Source organism: Chiloscyllium punctatum, chromosome 18 (assembly GCF_047496795.1).
Source record: "Chiloscyllium punctatum isolate Juve2018m chromosome 18, sChiPun1.3, whole genome shotgun sequence".
Classification (NCBI taxonomy): Eukaryota; Metazoa; Chordata; class Chondrichthyes; order Orectolobiformes; family Hemiscylliidae; genus Chiloscyllium; species Chiloscyllium punctatum.
Window position 1 is genome coordinate 84,172,120 of NC_092756.1, and position 19,019 is coordinate 84,191,138.

At 41.7% G+C, this 19,019-nt stretch overlaps 1 long non-coding RNA gene across 1 annotated transcript; it reads right to left on the reverse strand.

Moving 5' to 3' along the window:
• Positions 1-242: 242 nt before the first annotated feature.
• Positions 243-17,075, reverse strand: LOC140489267 (uncharacterized). The gene is made up of 3 exons (XR_011963116.1): positions 16,798-17,075; positions 4,415-4,512; positions 243-3,553 (listed from the first exon to the last, which is right to left on the reverse strand). It is a non-coding gene; the product is annotated as an uncharacterized lncRNA (long non-coding RNA).
• Positions 17,076-19,019: the final 1,944 nt, after the last annotated feature.

Sequence of the window (19,019 nt, forward strand, 5' to 3'; positions counted from 1 at the left end):
CTGGGAAGTCTTTGGGGAGAACAGCAAGCTATCAATCTCCCATAGTCAGGAGCTATCAATCTTCACAATGAAGGTGAGCAATGTGAGAATGACAGGGTGAGGGTGAATTGCTCGAGTAGATTGAACCATATATCAATTTCCCATAACAGTGACTAAAAATACAAACAAGATAAAAGAAAGATACTAAACAATGCAACTAGATGCACGTAAAGAATAGAGACCTGATGATAATGTTCCTCTTAATGAAATCTAGTAGTAGTATTGTGTATGCTATATTAAACACTTTAACATGCAATTTTTTTGGAATGTTAACTTTGTTTAATAACATATACCAGCCACAGAATATACTGTTTCATTCTATCCCATCATTGCTGAACTCATACACCCTCAATGTGCATTGACCGTTGTTTCTTATCATATTACTTTGCACATTACTGTTCTTGTAAATATACAACCTCAACGTGAAATGTCTCGGGAAATTTGCTGGTAGTAAAGAATAAGCCTTTTATTCCCCCTTATGTGACTTGCTATCATTATGACTTAATATTGATATGATCCAAAACAGATCCTGGAGTTTGTTTTGGTTCTTTGCTAATTAATATTGTCCTTGTTGGAGCAAATGGCCCAGATACCAGTGTACTGAATCAGGTGATCTCACTCTAGTGCAGTCCGGCACTGCTCCTGAACTGTGCTGGAGTGAAATCACCTGTTTGGAACCCATTGGGCTCCATGCTTCTCAGTGGTTAGCACTGCTGCCTTACAGTGCCAGGGACCTGGGCTCAATTCCAGCCTCCAGGGACTGTTTGTGCCGAGTTTGCACATTCTCCCTGTGTCTGCATGGGTTTCTTCCAGGTGTTCCAGTTTCCTCCCACAGTCCAAAGATGTACAGGTTAGGTGGACTGGCCATGCTAAATTGCCCAAAGTGTCCAGGGAGGTGCAGGCTACGTGGATTAGCCAGGGGAAATATGGGGTTACAGGGAATAGCGTGGGTCTAGGTGGGATGCTCTTCGGGCAGTTGGTGTAGACTCAATGGACCAAATGGCCTGCTTCCACACTGTAGGGATTCTAAGATTTGGAGTGCAGTCCCAATCCTAAATTTGTTTCACATTAGATAAAGACAACATTCAGTTTTCACACTGGGTTCCTGAATACCCAGACTGAATATTAAATGTAACATTAGTTTGCAACTATGGGAACAAGGACTGTTCTATCAAATATACTGTTACTAAGAAGTTGGTTGGAGTGGAGGGCTGATTTGCAATGCAGAACAACGCTAACAGTGTGGTTTCAATTTCTGCATCAGCTGAAGATATTATGAAGGGCTCTCCTTTTCAACTATTCTCCATACCTGAGATATGATGACCCTCAGATTAAACCACCACCAGTTGTCTCTGTCTCCCTAATGAGAGAGCAGCCCTGTGGTCTGGTAGGACTATGGCAATAATACCTTTAGGTTGCTTTTACATTGTGTACATGAGGCCAGATGAAATGAGATTTCCCTGATGCTGAAGAAACATCATGGAGCCAGATTGAGGATGCCACACCCATTGTATGGTCCTATCACTACAGTTTCATTTGGATAGCACTTATAAGAGAAAAATATCTCTGAGCATTCTATCAAGAGGTAATGAGGCTGTTAAGGGTATCAGAGAGATAAATGCATCAACCCTGATCTTTGCATCCAGGTTCTGCAATCAGACTTGAATCCAGAATATTGTGACTCAGTGAGGACAGCGATAACTTTATATAGCAAGAATTAATTCTGAGCTGCATAACAATAGAGTGGGTAGACTGGGGATGGCGGCTGCGATGGTTAAACTTTTTATTTATTTTTTCATGGGATGTTAGTCTCACTGGCCAGGCCAGCATTTACTGCGCATCCCACATTACCCTTGAACTGAATGGCTTGCTCACCTGTTTCAGAGGACAGGTCTCTTTCCCGAAATGATAGTCGTGAACTAAATGCTATTTTCATGATTATACTGATTATAGTTTCATGGCCACTGCTACAAAGATGAGCTTTATATTCCAAATGTAATTATCCATTACTTTTAAATGTCACCAGCTGCCAAGTTGGGAGATGAACCCATGACCCCAGAACACTAAGCAGGCATTGTTGTTGTTGACTCTTAACTGCTCTTAGTTCAAAGGCAATTAGGGATGGACAACCAATGCCAATTTGCTATAAGCCTTTAAAGAATTAAGAGACAAGTAGTGGGAAGGGGTGAAGTTAATTATGGTTTCAATTTTTTGTGAGGTATCAATCAGAAGAAGGTGCAATCTTCACAAAAAGTGAGAAGATGGTGAGTTGTTTTTTGAACTTTACACTTCCTGGTTTAAAAACTGGAGTTTTAACAAGGGGAGGGAGGATGCGGGGCAGGGACATTAATTATTCAGGCTAAGTTTTCATCCCATCTCAATCACTATCATTATTTGTGAATGAACCTTAACAATGAATGTGAAGATCACACAGAGGGGACAGGGGTAGCAACTCTGCCCAATTTCATCCATACTTGATGTCCAAACATAGGTGTTCATTTTTAATTATTCATTTATGTGATGTTGGCATTACTGGCTGGTCAGCATTTATTGCCAATCCTTGTTGCAAAGATCAAGGCTGACACTCCCATGCAGTATTGAGGGGATGCTACACTCTGAGAGGTGCCTTTCTTCAAACATAGGTGTTACCCAATGTGTTTTTCTGGATAGTGCAAAGGAGGTGGAACCTTAGCGCCATGGGCACCACAGTGAATGGTAGCCACCCCAAAGATCACGAAAGACCAGGCTTGAAATCTCGCATTCCTAGTCTGCCTGACTGGATAAACCAGCAAGATGGCTCTGCTCTTTGGCATGGCTTGTGGTGGATTGGAAGAGAAAGAGTCAAAACATCTCAGAATGTTCCTGTTCCATGAATGAAACTGTGATGTTACTGGGAGCTAAAGGTGACATAAATGGTGATACTTGTTAGACTAGGGCGTCCCAAATGTGATCTGAGACCCCAAGCGGAGGGTGTGAGCTGTTTGGCAGCAAGGAGCTCCAACTGAGTTGAACAACCGTGCTCCCTATCTGACAAGGTCCTGCACTCACAGAGACCATCTCCTCACATTTCCAGCTGAGGGATTGCAACAATATTCAAATCTCTAGAGTCACAGAGGGAGAAGGTTTGGGGAGACAGTGTTAGACATAGCATTCTAGTAATAAGCGCAAGTAATCTAGTACGATGCAATATTTACTTTTCACTTAACACAAATGTTTGTATGTTGATGTGAAACACAGAAAAAGAGAACACAAGGTTTTAAGTATATGATTACTAGATTTTGCAGGCAGGTCTTGGGCTGGGCAGTGCTTACAGGGTTTGTGATGCAGATCTCTCCCCAACAACTGAAGCCTGCTGGTTCACTCTTTTCAGGAAAGAACAAGGTTAGGATGCCCCAAAATACTCTCTTTCGAACTTTCTAAAGTCACAATCTGTGAATACGCTCTTCTCTTCCTTCTTCACTTCCCCTTTCTCTGGGCAATCCTTTGCTTTACTTCCTCGACAATAATTCAAGACCTAAAATTATTTTTTTTAAAAAATCAGTATTTTACATTGAGAGTTATTTTCCACATCAGTTTTGTCTGGCAGCCTGTGTGCTAAACTGAAGGACGAAACTGCTTTATGTTCCATAACTCCATTCACAGAATTATACAGCCATTTAGGTCATCATGTGATGTCATTATTCCCACATTTAGCGAAATTCCCATAGGTCCTGCAGAACATGTAAAGCATACATATTCACCTTAGTGTCCCAGCCAATATTTATCCCTTACTCAACATCACAAAGACACACAATCTGGTTATTGTTACACTGCTGTCTGTCTGATCTGGCTGTGCATCAATTGGCTGCCATGTTCCCGTCATTACAACAGAGATGGACACTTCAGAAATTACATCACTGGCTGTAGTGATGAAAAGCGCGATAAAAATTAAAATCATTTTCCTTTTGTTTAGAAAGGGCTGACCGTTTATTTTAATAATATTGGTTGAGGGATATGTATTGGCACTGGCAGCATTCCCTTGTCTTTCTTCAAAATACAGCCCTGCGATTTTTTTTTCCTTTTACAGTCACCTGAGAAGGGAGACAGCACCTTGGTTTAAGTCATATCCAAAAGGCTGAACCTCTGACAATGCAGCAGTTCCTCAGTCTGAATATTGCGGCAAGTCTCCAGACTCAGACTTTGAGGTGAGCGTGTGACCCACTGAACCACGACTGACACATTCTTACAGGTCCAGTCCTTTGTCCAGCCTTGTCTAACACAGCTTCAGAATCCAGTGCTATCAACAAAGTCAATGTTTTTCTGAGCGGGCCCTCAATCTGCAAAACTCCGACACACGTGGGAGATGGTGAGAAACTGACGTGTTAGAAACACTAACCTGTTGAGTCACTTTGCTCTCAGGCAGGAATCTGGCACCGAGCATATACTGGAGATTTTCCTCTGTGTGATCTGCAGCCTCTTTCTTCCGATACTCCTCTGTGGAAGCAAACAAGACTCACATTAACTCACAGATATGTAACTACCATGAATATTGATCAGTTAATTTTCAAACATAAGATGTAGAGAACGTGTTCCTGTTTAAATGTGACTGACGTAATAGTCACTGATAAATCCAACAGGGAATTAAACAGCAAAGCAGTTCGAATATAGAACTCATTGCCAAATGGAGCATTTGAGATTGATAGCGTACTGAAATTTAAAGGGAGACAAGGCAATTGAAATGGAAAGTCTGCAAAATAACAGCAGTGTGTTGCAGTGGACAGAGCTATTACCTCTGGATCAGAAGTTCCGGGTTCAAGTACCAATTAAGGATTTGATGGCCATGTGAAAATGTGGTCGTAATATGGCTGAACAGGTTAATTTGCAATCTGTAAATGCTTCCCAAAGGAATATGGCAGGCAGTGAGTGAGAGCACGTGAGAGTCTTGCCACACCACACGCTGGATGTGAAGAGGTGCCACTCAATTACAGCTTCTAGAGACAGGCTCATGACCTATTCCATAGATCTTGACCATATATTTCATCTTCCTGACTTTTTTCATTCTTCCACTGCTGACCTCAATTCTCTGAATACAACATCACTGTTAATGTGTTTGGGCAAACCTGATGCCTGTATTACAACCAAGGCATTATAGAGTCATAGAGATGTACAGCACGGAAACAGACCCTTTGGTCCAACCCGTCCATGCCAACCAGATATCCCAACCCAATCTAGTCCCACCTGCCAGCACTCGGCCCATATATCCCCAAACCCTTCCTATTCATATACCTATCCAAATGCCTCTTAAATGTTGCAATTGTACCAGCCTCCACCAATTTCACTGGCAGCTCATTCCATATATGTACCACCCTCTGCGTGTAAAAGCTGCCCCTTAGGTCTCTTTTATATCTTTCCCCCCCCTCACCCGAAACCTGTGCCCTCTAGTTCTGGACTCCCCCACCCCAAGGAAAAGACTTTGTTTATTTATCCTATCCATGCCCCTCGTGATTTTATAAATCTCTATAAGGTCACCCCACAGCCTCCAAATATCCAGGGAAAACAGCCCTAGCCTATTCAACTTCTCACTATAGCTCAAATCCTCCAACTCTGGCAATATCCTTGTAAATCTTCTCTGAACCCTTTCAAGTTTTACAATATCTTTCCAATAGGAAGGAGACCAGAATTACATGCAATATTCCAAAGTGGCCTAACCAATGTCCTGTACAGCCGCAACATGACATCCCAACTCCTGTAGAAGAAAGTGAGGACTGCAGATGCTGGAGATCAGAGCTGAAAATGTGTTGCTGGAAAAGCGCAGCAGGTCAGGCAGCATCCAAGGAGCAGGAGAATCGAGGTTTCGGGCATGAGCCCTTCTTCAGGAAGAAGGGCTCATGCCCGAAACGTCGATTCTCCTGCTCCTTGGATGCTGCCTGACCTGCTGCGCTTTTCCAGCAACACATTTTCATCCCAACTCCTGTACTCAATAGTCTGACCAATAAAGGAAAGCATACCAAGCACCTTCTTCACTATCCTATCTACCTGCGACTTCACTTTCAAAGAGCAATGAACCTGCACTCCAAGGTTGCTTTGTTCAGCAAAATTCCCTAGAACCTTACCATTAAGTGTAGAAGTCCTGCTAAGATTTGCTTTCCCAAAATGCAGCACCTCACATTGATCTGAATTAAACTACACCTGCCATTTCTCAGCCCATTGGCCCATCTGATGAAGATACCACTGCAACCTAATTTGTCGTCCTTTACACCTCCAATTTTGGTGTCATCTGCAAAGTTCCTAACTATACCTCTTATGCTCACATTCAAATCATTTATATAAATGATGAAAAGTAGTTGTCCCCAGGTAAATTCTTGTGGCACTCCACTGGTCCAATAATATGTTTAATTTGGAATTAGTCCATTTGACTGTTACATGAGATCTAGAAATTATATCAGAACAAAAGAACTTTTGGGGTAGAAAGTGATCCTTCTCAATTTTCCTCTGCGTTCACTGTCTAAGCAATCTACCCTTCCATTTCTCCACACAGTTAGAACTTGCAGATGGTGTTGTTCTTGCATATATGTTGCCCTTGCCCTTCTAGGTTGTAGGGGTCAAAGGTCTGGAAGGTACGTGTTGGCGAATGCACAGTGCAGGTATAATGGGTCAAATGGTCTGCTTATGTGCCATACCAATTCTGTGGATTCTGAGTTGCTGAAGTGCATTGAGTACAGTGTGCAAATTACTGCTGCAGTGTGTTGGGACCGTAGGGAGTGAAGATTGAGAATTGGAAATGGGGTGTCAATCAATCAGGCTGCTTTGTCCTGGATAGTATCAAGGTTCATGAGAGTTGTTGGAGCTGCACCCATCCAGGTAAATGGAGAGCACTCCATCACACTCCTGACCTAATGGTTAATAGAAGGAGACTTATTTGTGTGGGTTTCCCAATCTCTGGCCTGTTCTCGTAACCACAGCATTTGTTTGTCTACGGAGGGCAGTTCAGATGGAGGAGCAGTTAGAGCTGCACAAGGATAATTTAGAAAGGGAGTTCTGTGATTACTAGACCAATTGAAAGGAATTCTTTCCCCCATAAAACATTTGAGAATCAGCCTCACAGAAACCATTTATTCTTGGGTTTTGCAGAGTCAAATGCAATCACAACCTGTCAAGTATCTACCACATTGCAGTCCCATACATGCCAGACCAGGTAAAGACAGACGATTCCCTTCCTTCAAGGTCATTAGTGAACCAGATATTGTTTCTGATACCAATCAATGATAATTTAATGGTCACCATTACTGAGAGAAGCTTCCTTTCCTAATTTTGTTAACTGAATTCAAATTCAGTTGCTGTGGTGGGTTTGATCCTCAGTCCGAAATGGTTGACCCCCCCTGTTCTAGCTCTGAAGACTATAACCTCCAGTCAGGGGAAAGAGCCTCAGAGCCTCCACCTTGTTAAGTCTCTGAATTTTAAAGTTTATTTACATATAATCACCATTTTTTGTTCAAAATGCCAAAAAATATAGACCCATTTCACTGAATCTCTTCTGCTAGGACAACCCAACCATTCCTGGATTCAATCCAATAAAGCTCTGTCTGAGTCCATCCAAGGCATGGAAGTTCTATCCTTAGGTAACAAGACCAAAGCTACATAAACAACTCCAACTTGATCTCACCAAAATCCTGTAAAACTGGACAATAGATCTGTAAGACACTTTGGGAGAATGTGAAGTCAATGGAAAGAAATCTGACATCCTTCAGACCCAGAGCAATGTAGTTAATTTTTAACTGTGTCCGACAGCCAATCAATTTGAGGGCAACTGGGGAGGTGCAACAAATGATAGCCATACCAATGTCACACTCACCCCATGGAAGATCAAATGAAAGGCAGTTAATGAGGACCATATAAGCAGATGAAAGGCATAGATCATTTTGGTTGAAGGTTCTCTTTCTGCGAGATAAATTTCTATAATTCTATTTGATGCAATTAAGTCAGAAAATACTACAACAGTCAAGAAGCACATATAGAGTCATAGAGATGTAAAGCATGGAAGCACATCCTTTGGTCCAACTTGTCCATCCTGACCAGATATCCTAACCTAATCTTATGAAGTTGAAGGCGTGTACTGCATCTTTAAGAGAGACTGAATGCTGTTCTGCACTGAGAGCTTACAAGAGCAGTCCCAGAGTGTACTGGAAAATTGAAAATATGTAACATTTGGGTGTGAAATAAATACCTGAGTTGGTTGCTGTTTTGACAACAACGATAATTTAACCAATCAGTTTAAATTGTATCCCAGGATATTAAAACCAAATTGAGTTTGAATTTATTGTTTTGCCAACATTGAACCAATGAGACAATCCAATGTTGGGGATATAAAAAAGGCAGGCGGTTTGAAAATCAGTTGGAGTAACTGCCATTGAGAGAGACACAAGACATTGAAACATTTTCTATCAAAGGCGCCTTTTCATAATAAACATATTTGCAGTAAAAGGAAGAAGTCGAACCAGGGAGGCCTTCAGCAAAAAGAAGACAAGCACCGAAGATGACAGCTGCTGTATGGTTTTGAAATTAATTTGATGTAATTTTAATAAGTGTTTTATTGGAACAGTATATTGTTATAGAGATGGGGCAGGTAATAAGCAGTTAAAAGAAAGAGGGGCTGAAAGTTGTGAATAGTTGTTGTTTCATGAGCACTTTTAGAATTAAAGAATAAATTGATTTTATTTTCTTTAAATAGCGGAATTTGGGAGTTCTCTGTCACTCATATTATAAAGATTATGAGGCAACATGAGCTTTTCTGTGTGTTTAGTTTAATTAACAGAGAGGTTCACCACTGAGTCGTAACAGTTTAGGGCTTGGATCCAATATTTGGACAGATTTAGACAGATCCAGTCTGAGATTTAGACAGGTTTAGTCAGAGGGAAAAAGTGAGAACTGCAGATGCGAGAGAACAGAGTTAAAAAGTATGGTGCTGGAAAAGCACAGCTGGTCAGGCAGCATCCAAGCAGCAGGAGAGTCGACATTTTGAGTATAAGCTCTGAGCATTCCTGATGATCATAAGCATTCCTGATGAAGAGCTTATGTTCGAAATGTCGAACCTCCTGCTCCTCGGATGCTGCCCAACTGGCTGTGCTTTTCCAGCACCACACTTTTTGACTCAAGATTGGACAGAACCAGTCTGAGATTTGAACAGATTTGGGGTACGAAAGATCCCAGCAGATTTAAACACTTGCTGATTAGTGTCCCAGATCTTTAAACAAAACATAGGTGAGACAATTTGTTTAATTTCTGGTTTTTTTTGTAATTGGTTAAATTAAAAGTGAGAGAAATGGCTCTTAAGATTATTAAAGAAATTTTGGGGTTTGAAGACGCTTCCCAAATTTGCCAAGAAAGTTTAGAAAGACAGAGGAAATACATACTTTTAGAATTAGCAAATAGGTTAGAATTGGATTTAACCAGGGACAAAAAGAAAGCTGAAATTGTAATAGAGTTGGTCAAGCACTTAGGTGTATCAGAAAAACAGACAAGAGTTAGAAAATCTTAAAATTGCAATTGAGGCAAATGGAGTTAAAGAAAGAGAGAGGGAGAGAAAAAGTAAAGAGAGAGAGGGAAAAAGACAGAGAAGGTTCTCAGCTGAGCAAAGAGAGAAAGAAGAAAGAGAAAGGGACAGAGAATTTGAACTTTAGAAGTTGTGAATTAGTCAGGAAAGTCAAATTAACAAGATGGAGATGAAGGGAGAAGGTCGTGATGTATACAAAATTGTTAAAACATTGCCACATTTTGCCACAGAGATTCAGTCAGACCAAGGGTCTAATTTTACTGCTAGGCTGTTTAAGGAAGTCATGGATAGCTTAGGCATACACTTTAAATCAAGTGCGTACTATCCCGAATCCTAGGGAGCTTTTGAAAGGTGGCATCAGACGCTGAAGACCATGTTAAGAGCGTATTGTCAGGATTACCCAAAGGATTGGGTTAAAGGTATCCCATTCATATTGCTTGTAACTGGAGATGCCGCAAATGAATCTACTTAGTTTACTCCCTTTGAGTTAATATTTGGACATGTAATTAGAGGGTCTTTGAAATTAATTAAAGAGAAATTGACAGGACCAAAGTCGGAGATCTCATACTTGGATTATGTATCTGAGGTGAGGGAGAGATTAAATTGGGTAGGTGAGTTAGCTAAACAGCACCTGAAGAGGGCACAGCATAGAATGAAATAAGTGGCAGATAAAAACTCTAAAATTCAGAAGTTTTCCTGTGGGGATGATGTATTAGTGTTGTTACCAGTGGTAGGAGATCCCTTCAAATCCAGGTTTAGTGGTCCCTATTAAATTGAGCAAAAGTATAGTCAGATAAACTATCTGGTAAAGATGCCGGATAGAACAAAACACTGCATGTCATGTGAATATGATCAGGTGTACCCTAGAACTCTGTGGCAAGCTAGGGAAGTGATTGCTGAGATATTTGTTTCATTGATAATCACAGTTTAGGTGCCAAAAGACTGGAGGTTGGCTAATGTGGTGCCACTATTTAAGAAAGGTGGTGAAGACAGTTCAGGCAACTATACACCAGTGAGAGCCTGACATTGGTGGTGGGCAAGTTGTTGGAGGGAATCCTGAGGGACAAGATTTACATGTATTTCGAAAGGCAAGGATTGATTAGGGATAATCAACATGGCTTGTGCGTGGGAAATCATGTCTCACAAAATTGATTGAGATTTTTGAAGAAGTAACAAAGAGGATTGATGAGGGCATTGTAGTGGACATGATCTATGTGGACTTCAGTGAGGTGTTCAACAAGGTTTCCCCATGGGAGACTGGTTAGCAAGGTTAGATCTCTTGAAATACAGGGAGAACTAGCCATTTGGATACAGAACTGACTTGAAGGTAAAAGACAGAGGGTGGTGGTGGAGGGGTGCTTTTCAGACTGGAGTCTTGTGACCAGTGGAGTGCCGCAAGGATTGGTGCTGGGTCCACTACGTTTTGTCATTGATATAAATGATTTACATATGAACATAAGAGGTATAGTTAGTAAGTTTGCAGATGACACCAAAATTGGAAGTGTAGTGGTCAGTGAAGAAGGTTACCTCAGATTACAATGGGATCTTGATCACATGAGTCAATGGGCTGAGGAGTGGCAGATGGCGTTTAATTTAGATAAATGCTAGGTGCTGCATTTTGTGGAAGCAAATCTTAGCAGAACTTATATACTTAAAAGTAAAGTTCTAGGGAGTGTTGCTGAACAAAGAGACCTTGCAGGTTGATAGCTCCTTGAAAGTGGAGTCGCAGGTAGACAGGATAGTGAAGAAGGCGCTTGGTATGCTTTCATTTTTTTGGTCAGAGCATTGAGCATAGGAGTTGGGAGGTCATGTCGCGACTGTACAGGACATTGGTTAGGCCACTGTTGGAATACCATGTGCAATTCTGATGTTGTGAAACCTGAAAGGGCTCTGAAATGAGTTATAAGAATGTTGCCAGGGTTGAAGGATATGAGCTATAGGGAGAGGTTGAATAGGCTAGGACTGTTTCCCTGGAGTGTCAATGACTGAGGGGTGACCTCATAGAGTTTATAAAATTATGAGGGCATGGATAGGATAAGTAGACAAAGTCTTTTCCCTGGGGTGGGGAGTCCAGAACTAGAGGGCATAGGTTTAGGGTGAGAGGGGAAAGATATAAAAGCAAAAGAGGTTTCTGCATTTGTAACCCCAGATGGACTATATCAATTCAAAATGATACCTTTTGGAATGAAGAATGCACCAGTCACACTCCAAAGACTCATAACAGAGTTGTGGCTGGATTAACAAACTGTGCAGTTTATCTGGATGGTGTAGTGATCTTTAGCCAGTCATGGAAAGATCACATGATACAGTTGGCAGAGCTCTTGAATGATCATGAGAAGCAAAACTGGTAATAAAGTTATTCATGAACATAGTGGGCGGCATGGTGGCATAGTGGTTAGCACTGCTGCCTCATAGCACCAGAGACCAGGGTTCAATTCCTGCCTCAGGCAAATGTGTGTGTGTGGAGTTTGCACATTCTCCCTGTGTCTGCGTGGGTTTCCTCTGGGTGCTCTGGATTCCTCTCACAGTCCAAAAATGTGCAGGTTAGGTGAACTAGCTATACTAAATTGCCCATAGTGTAAGGGGTAAAAGTAGGGGAATGGGTCTGGATGGGTTGCTCTTCAGAGGGTCGGTGTGGACTTGTTGGGCCGAAGGGTCTGTTTCCACTCTGTAAGTAATCTAATCTAATAAACTTAAAGAAAACAGAATTCGCAAAGGAAAGGTGATGTTCTTGGGACATAACATTGGTAGTAAAGGTTGACGCCAAGGAATGCGAAGATGACGGCCATTGAGAAATTTTCACAACAATCCTCAAAGGGAGAGGTGCTTTGATTTTTGGGACTATGCAGATTCTATTGGAAGTCGAATAGTGTGGTGCTGGAAAAGCAGGTCAGGCTGCATCCGAGAAGCAGGAGAATCGGTGTTTCAGGCATAAGCTCTTTATCAGGAAGGAGGGTGTGGCCCAAGGGGGCTGAGAGATAAATGGGAGGGGGTGGGGCTTGTGGAAAGGTAGCTGAGAATGAGATAGGTAGATGAAGGTGGGGTTGAAGGTGATAGATCGGAGAGGAGGGTGGAGCAGATAGGTGGGAAGGAAGATGGACGGGTAGGACAGGTCAAGAGAATAGTGCTGAGTTGGAAGGTTTTACTGGAAGTTTGTTTTAAACTTCAGCAGCGTGGTGGCACCGCTAACAGATATACTGAAGAATACAAAATTTTGGTGCACAGAATAATGCCAGGAGACATTTGAGAATTTAAAAGCAGTATAACAACCCTATCAGTTTTAGTTACATCAAATTTTTGAAACCCTATGAAGTTGCAATTGATGCTCGCAATACAGGAGTTGGAACTGTACTGCTACAGGAAGATGATGACGGAATTGAATGGCCAGTTGGATACTTTCAAAGAAACACTCACCAAAGAAAATACTCTATCATTTAAAAAGGCATGTTGAGTTTGGTACTGGTCCTACAACATTTTAATGTTTATGTGACGAACAATATGTCAGAGACAGTTGTGCACATGGACCACAATCCTCTTCTATTCTTGGAATGATTTAAAGACAAAAATATCAGACTATTTGGTTGGAATCTTATGTTACAGACGTTTAATTTACGAAATGTACATGTTGCGGGTCGTAAAAATGTGATAGCAGATGCGTTATCACGAACTTAAAGGAAAAAGTATAGATAGGACTGAACAGATTCCAATGTTTTATATGTGTGTGCAGAAATTAATATGAACTTAGATTAATGACCTACATATTTCATTGTAATGGGATTAAGAATTAGAAAAAATAAGCCATCTTTTCATTATGAAGGTTCACTTTTTCTTAAGGGGGGAGGTGTTATGAAGTTGAAGGCGTGTACTGCACCTTTAAGAGAGAGTGAATGCTGTTCTGCACTGAGAGCTTACAAGAGCAGTCTCAGAGTGTACTGGAAAATTGATAATATGTAACATTTGGCTGTGAAATAGATACCTAAGTTGGTTGCCTATCAGTTTTATTTATACCCCAGGATACTAAAACCAAATTGATTTTGAATTTATTGTTTTGCCAACATCAAACCAATGTTGGGGATATAAAATATGCAGGCATTTTGGAAATCAGTCAGAGTAACTGCCATCGAGAGAGAGACACACACAAGTCATTGAAACACTCTCTATCAAAGGTACCTTTTCATGTGAAACATATTTGCAGTAAAAGGAAGAAGTTGAACCAGGGAGCTCTTCAGCCAGAAGAAGAAAGATGCTGAAGATGACAGCTGCTGTATGGTTTTGAAATTAAGTTGACATAATTTTAGTAAGTGTTTTATTGGAACAGTATATTGTTATGGAGTTGGAGGCAGGTAAGAGAAGGGGGGGCATAGAGTTGTGAATAGTTGTTATTTCATGGTCATTTTTATAGTTAAAGAATAAATTGATATTATTTTCTTTAAATAGTGGAATTTGGGAGTTCTCTGTCATTCATATTTGAACAGATTATGAGGCGATGTGAGCTTTTCTGGGTGTTTAGCTTAATTAACAGGGGCTCGCTGCTGTGAAACAACACCATTCTAGTCCCATTTGCCAGCATTTTGCCAAGATCCCTCTGGACCCTTCCTATTCATATACCCATCCAGATGTTTTATAAATGTTGTAATTGTACCAATCTCCACCACTTCCTCTGGCAAACAAAGAGTTTCACCAGAATTTTGCTTTTCCAATGATTTTGGATTTAATGCAGTATTCCCCAAACTATGCCCCATTTAGAGACCTGAAAATTGTCGTGACCCATCAATGAGACTTGGAAACTGTCACCATGAGGGAGGGAGCATGGTTGCTACAACAGGGTCAGTGCTCAATGGTGGCCATTGTCACCTCAGAGCTCACAGCCCTAAGATGTCAGCTTGAGAGCCCATTTAGAGTCTTAGACCCTACTTGGGAAAGAAACACAATCAGGGAGATGAGTGGAATGTTGCCCCTTAAGAGGATCAGAGTATAAAAGGAGGGATGTCTTATTGCAATTTACAAGGTGCTGGTGGAATAGATGTGACACATTTGCTGTGGAGAATGCGGGAAAGTGCTTGTCCAAAAGAATTGGGGACATCTGTTCTTAGTGTCAATGAATCGCTGTAAATAAGGTGATAACGTTTGTTCACTTGTGGAATGTGTGGCAGTACTTCCTTCTCACGCCGGGGGCTGGAGGCACGTATATTTCACAGTCGGGTATCGGATAACTACATTTCTGTTTATATTGAAGACTCTTAACAAAACTCAAACTGAATAGGAAAAGAACTTGTAATTTAATAAGCTGAGTGGAATATGCACATAATAGAACAACCCTGATACATTTTCACGTATACTACACTGAACAGATTTGAATTTATGAAGTTCAGTTCCCTCTTCTTGACTGTGCTGGAGTGTGAATGTTTCATTATCCTTACAGATGAGGAAAAAACTGACATAATAAGGAAATTGGAAGATGTTTACGTGTGTGAGAGAGAGAAAACATTCTTCTCTAAATTACATTCACTGACTGAAGGGTTCAAGAGACACAGAGAGAGACAGACAGACAGAACTGAAGCTGGCGCAAAGATTAACCCTTTATGGTCTGATTTGAGTGAACACTGGATTGTCATGGATTAAATGTTTGTGTGTTTTTCCCTGGAGCTTTAGATCCAGGAATGTTATGAATTTAATTTGTATTCTGTGAATCAAAGATGATTTTAAAAGAAAAAGCCATTTTGTAGGACAATGATACTGGGCATGTTAGCTAAGCAAGGTGACCCCCATGACCTTTTTCACATCATTTAGACTAGTCTCTCGTTATGATGTACTAGCCAAAGCAATTAACCATCTGGCCTGGCTTAATCCAGGGTTCCCATTTCGATGTGCATGTCAAGCATACTCAGAACTGTCAAGGAGTTTCTCTTCCTCTGCAAACTTTTGCCATTTGGTTGCTGCTTATCTGATTAAGAACATGTGGCATTTTTGTAATTTTAATACCAATTTCAAATGCCAATTTATAACAATATCAAATGTAATTTTAATACCAGTATAAAGACAGCTTGTTTGCAGCAATAAGGGGTGTAGCTTGAGAGAACTCTTAGGGGTAAGAGCTGGTGCCGCTAATCTGCTAATGCTTTTAGAACCTTAGCTCAAAGCTGAAAATGTGTTGCTGGAAAAGCGCAGCAGCAACACATTTTCAGCTCTGATCTCCAGCATCTGCAGTCCTCACTTTCTCCTAGATTCTTAGATACCTACATGCCAGGCTTGAGCTATGTTATAGTGTAACATTGATGCCATTGGAAAATAAAGCTCCCTCTCTCATGGTGACAGCTTCCATGGTCTCACTCAGGGGGTCACAACAATTTCCAAGTCTCTAAATGGGGCATGGTTTGGGGAATACTGCATTAAATCCAAAATCATTGGAAAAGCAAAATTCTGGTGAAACTCTTTGTTTGCCAGAGGAAGTGGTGGAGGCTGGTACAATTACAACATTTATAAGGCATCCAGATGGGTATATGAATAGGAAGGGTTTAGAGGGATCTGGGCAAAGTGCTGGCAAATGGGACTAGATTGGTGTTAAGGCACGGCTGTGAACCTCCATTAATTAAACTAAACACCCAAAAAATGTTCACGTCGCCTCATAATCTGTTAAAATATGAGTGACAGAGAACTCCCAAATTCCACTATTTAAAGAAAATAATATCAGTTTACTCTTTAACTATAAACTAAACTGTATGTAAGAGTTTTATATTCCAGACTACCACAGAGTAGGATTTCTGGGGAACCAAAAGAGGCCAAAGGTCAAGTCCATCAGGGATTCCCTGAGCCCTCTCAAATAGTTACTTCAACAATACTGTGAGGTGTTTCGGTCCACTTATGTAAGGAAAGTGCTGTGGGGCTTGAGTCCTTGTGTACATTTAGGATTGAGGTAGACAGCTTCTTAATCAGTCAGGGAATCAAGAGTTATGGGGAAAAGGCAGCAAAGTGGATTTGAGGAATGTCAGATCAGTCATGATCCTATTGAATGGCAGAGCAGATTCAAGGGGCTCCTGCTCTTATTCCTGGTGGAAATTGCTGGAGAGACTCAGCAAGTCTAGCGGCATCTGTGGACAGCTAGGATAGAGTTAACGTTTGGAATTCCAGAGATCCTTCTTCAGAATTTTCCACTTTGGGAAGCCCAATTTCCAATGCCAAGGGTTGTTAATGTGTGACCAGAGGGAAAAGGCGGTGTAGACACCACTTACAGCGACCCCTGGCGGTGGGAGGTCAAAATCGCCCATCCCTCCCCTCTCCGGTGTCGGGAGGTTGGAATCGCCGCCTTTAGATCCATGGAGCCAGTGAGACCGACCGCGAACGGACAGCGGCTTAAAATTAACCCGGCGATTTTCTGTCGGAAGATAAACCTCTCAAATCCTGCCTCATCAACTCGAGCCTCTTCCTGAGCAGCGTTGCCGACATCGCTCGGCTGCCAGTAACCGTTCCAGTCGCGCCAAGCGCTCACCATCAAACAGCCAGACCAAGAGGTGCCCTAACTGCTGTAAACCTGCCCCACAGCGCCCCCTGAAGTACCGGCAGACCACTTACCTGTCTACAGACTCAACAGCGTCGTCTTCCCTGGCGGTGAGATTGAGGTACTGCGTTAGAACGGCCTGGTTTATTAAATGAAAGGGATTAGATTCCCTACAATATGGGAACAGGCCCCTTCGGCCCAACAAGTCCACACTGACCCTCCCATGACACATTCCCCTACTAATGCACCTATCATTATGGGCAATTTAGCATGGCCAATTCACCTGACCTGCACATCTTTGGATTGTGGGAGGAAACCCACACAGTTACCTGAGGCTGGAATCGAACCCGGGTCGCTGCGCAGCGAGACAGCAGTACTAACCGCTGTGCCGTCCCGAAGGGGCACCAAAGGTTTTTCAATCAAAAAGGATAATATATATTAAAAAGTATAAAAATACTGCAGAGGCTGGAAATCTGAACTACAAAATGTGTACTGAAGATACGCAGTAGGTCTGGCAGCATCTGTGGAGAAAAATAATACCTCCAGTTGGATATGACTTCAGAATTGACTGTTTGTTCTAAATTTGGCAATGTATGAATGTAGAATTTTTTTTCATGCTACTTGTGGGTAATTGGTACTGGGCTAAATGTGGTTGAGGTAGTTTCCTATCAATTGTCCTTCATTTATACCGTGTCTAGGTTCTATCTAATTATCAGTGATAAGGAAGAGATCATTGATGAGTCTGAAAAAAATAAACACTTGTCTTAGTTAACAAGATGGTGTTATTGTGTGTTAGCAATTAGTACATCATGTGGAGATGCCGGTGTTGGATTGGGGTCGACAAAGTCAGAAGTCACAGTTGTGGTCCAACAGGTTTGTTTAAAAGCAAAAGCTTTCTGTGTGCTGCCCTGTCGTCAGGTGTCGAAAATACTTAATAGTTTGCATTCCTTGTCAGAACTTGCAAGAACTATGCAGAATACATCTAATGGATGCGAGCATAACAGGTACAGTTAGTAAATTTGCAAATGACACCAAAATTGGAGGTGTAGTGGACAGCGAAGAAGGTTACCTTAGATTACAACAGGATCTGGACCAGATGGGCCAATGGACTGAGAAGTGGCAGATGGAGTTTAATTCAGATAAATGTGAAGTGCTGCATTTTGGGAACAAAGAGACCTTGGAGTGCATAGCTCCTTGAAAGTAGAGTTGCAGGTAGATAGGATAGTGAAGAAGGTGTTTGGTATGCTTTCCTTTGTTGGCCAGAGTATTGAGTACAGGAGTTGGGAGGTCATATTGCGGCTGTACAGGACATTGGTTAGGCCACTGTTGGAATATTGTCTGCAGTTCTGGTCTCCTTCCTATCGGAAAGATGTTGCGAAACTTGGGTTCAGAAAAGATTTACAAGGATATTGCCAGGGTTGGAGGATTTGAGCTATAGGGAGAGGCTGAACAAGCTGGGGCTGTTTTCCCTGGAGTGTCGGAGGCTGAGGGGTGACCTTATAGTGGTTGACAAAATTATGAGGGGCATGGATAGGGTAAATAGGCAAAGTCTTTTCCCTGGGGTCGGGGAGTCCAGAACTAGAGGGCATAGGTTTAGGGTGAGAGGGGAAAGATACCAAAAGAGACCTAAGGGGCAACTTTTTCTCGCAGAGGGTGTACGTGTATCGAATGAGCTCCCAGAGGAAGTGGTGGAGGCTGATATAATTGCAATATTTAAGAGGCATTTGGATAGGTATATGAATAGAAAGGGTTTGGAGGGATATGGGCCGGGTGCTGGCAGGTGGGACTAGATTGGGTTGGGATATCTGGATGGGTTGGACCGAAGGGTCTGTTTCCATGCTGTTCATCTCTATGACTCTTCTGTGAAAAGCTATGACAACATCAGACTTAGTGGAGGTAATGTTACTTCAACGTGCAATCAGGAGACATTGGAAAGTAGATATAGGCCATTATCTC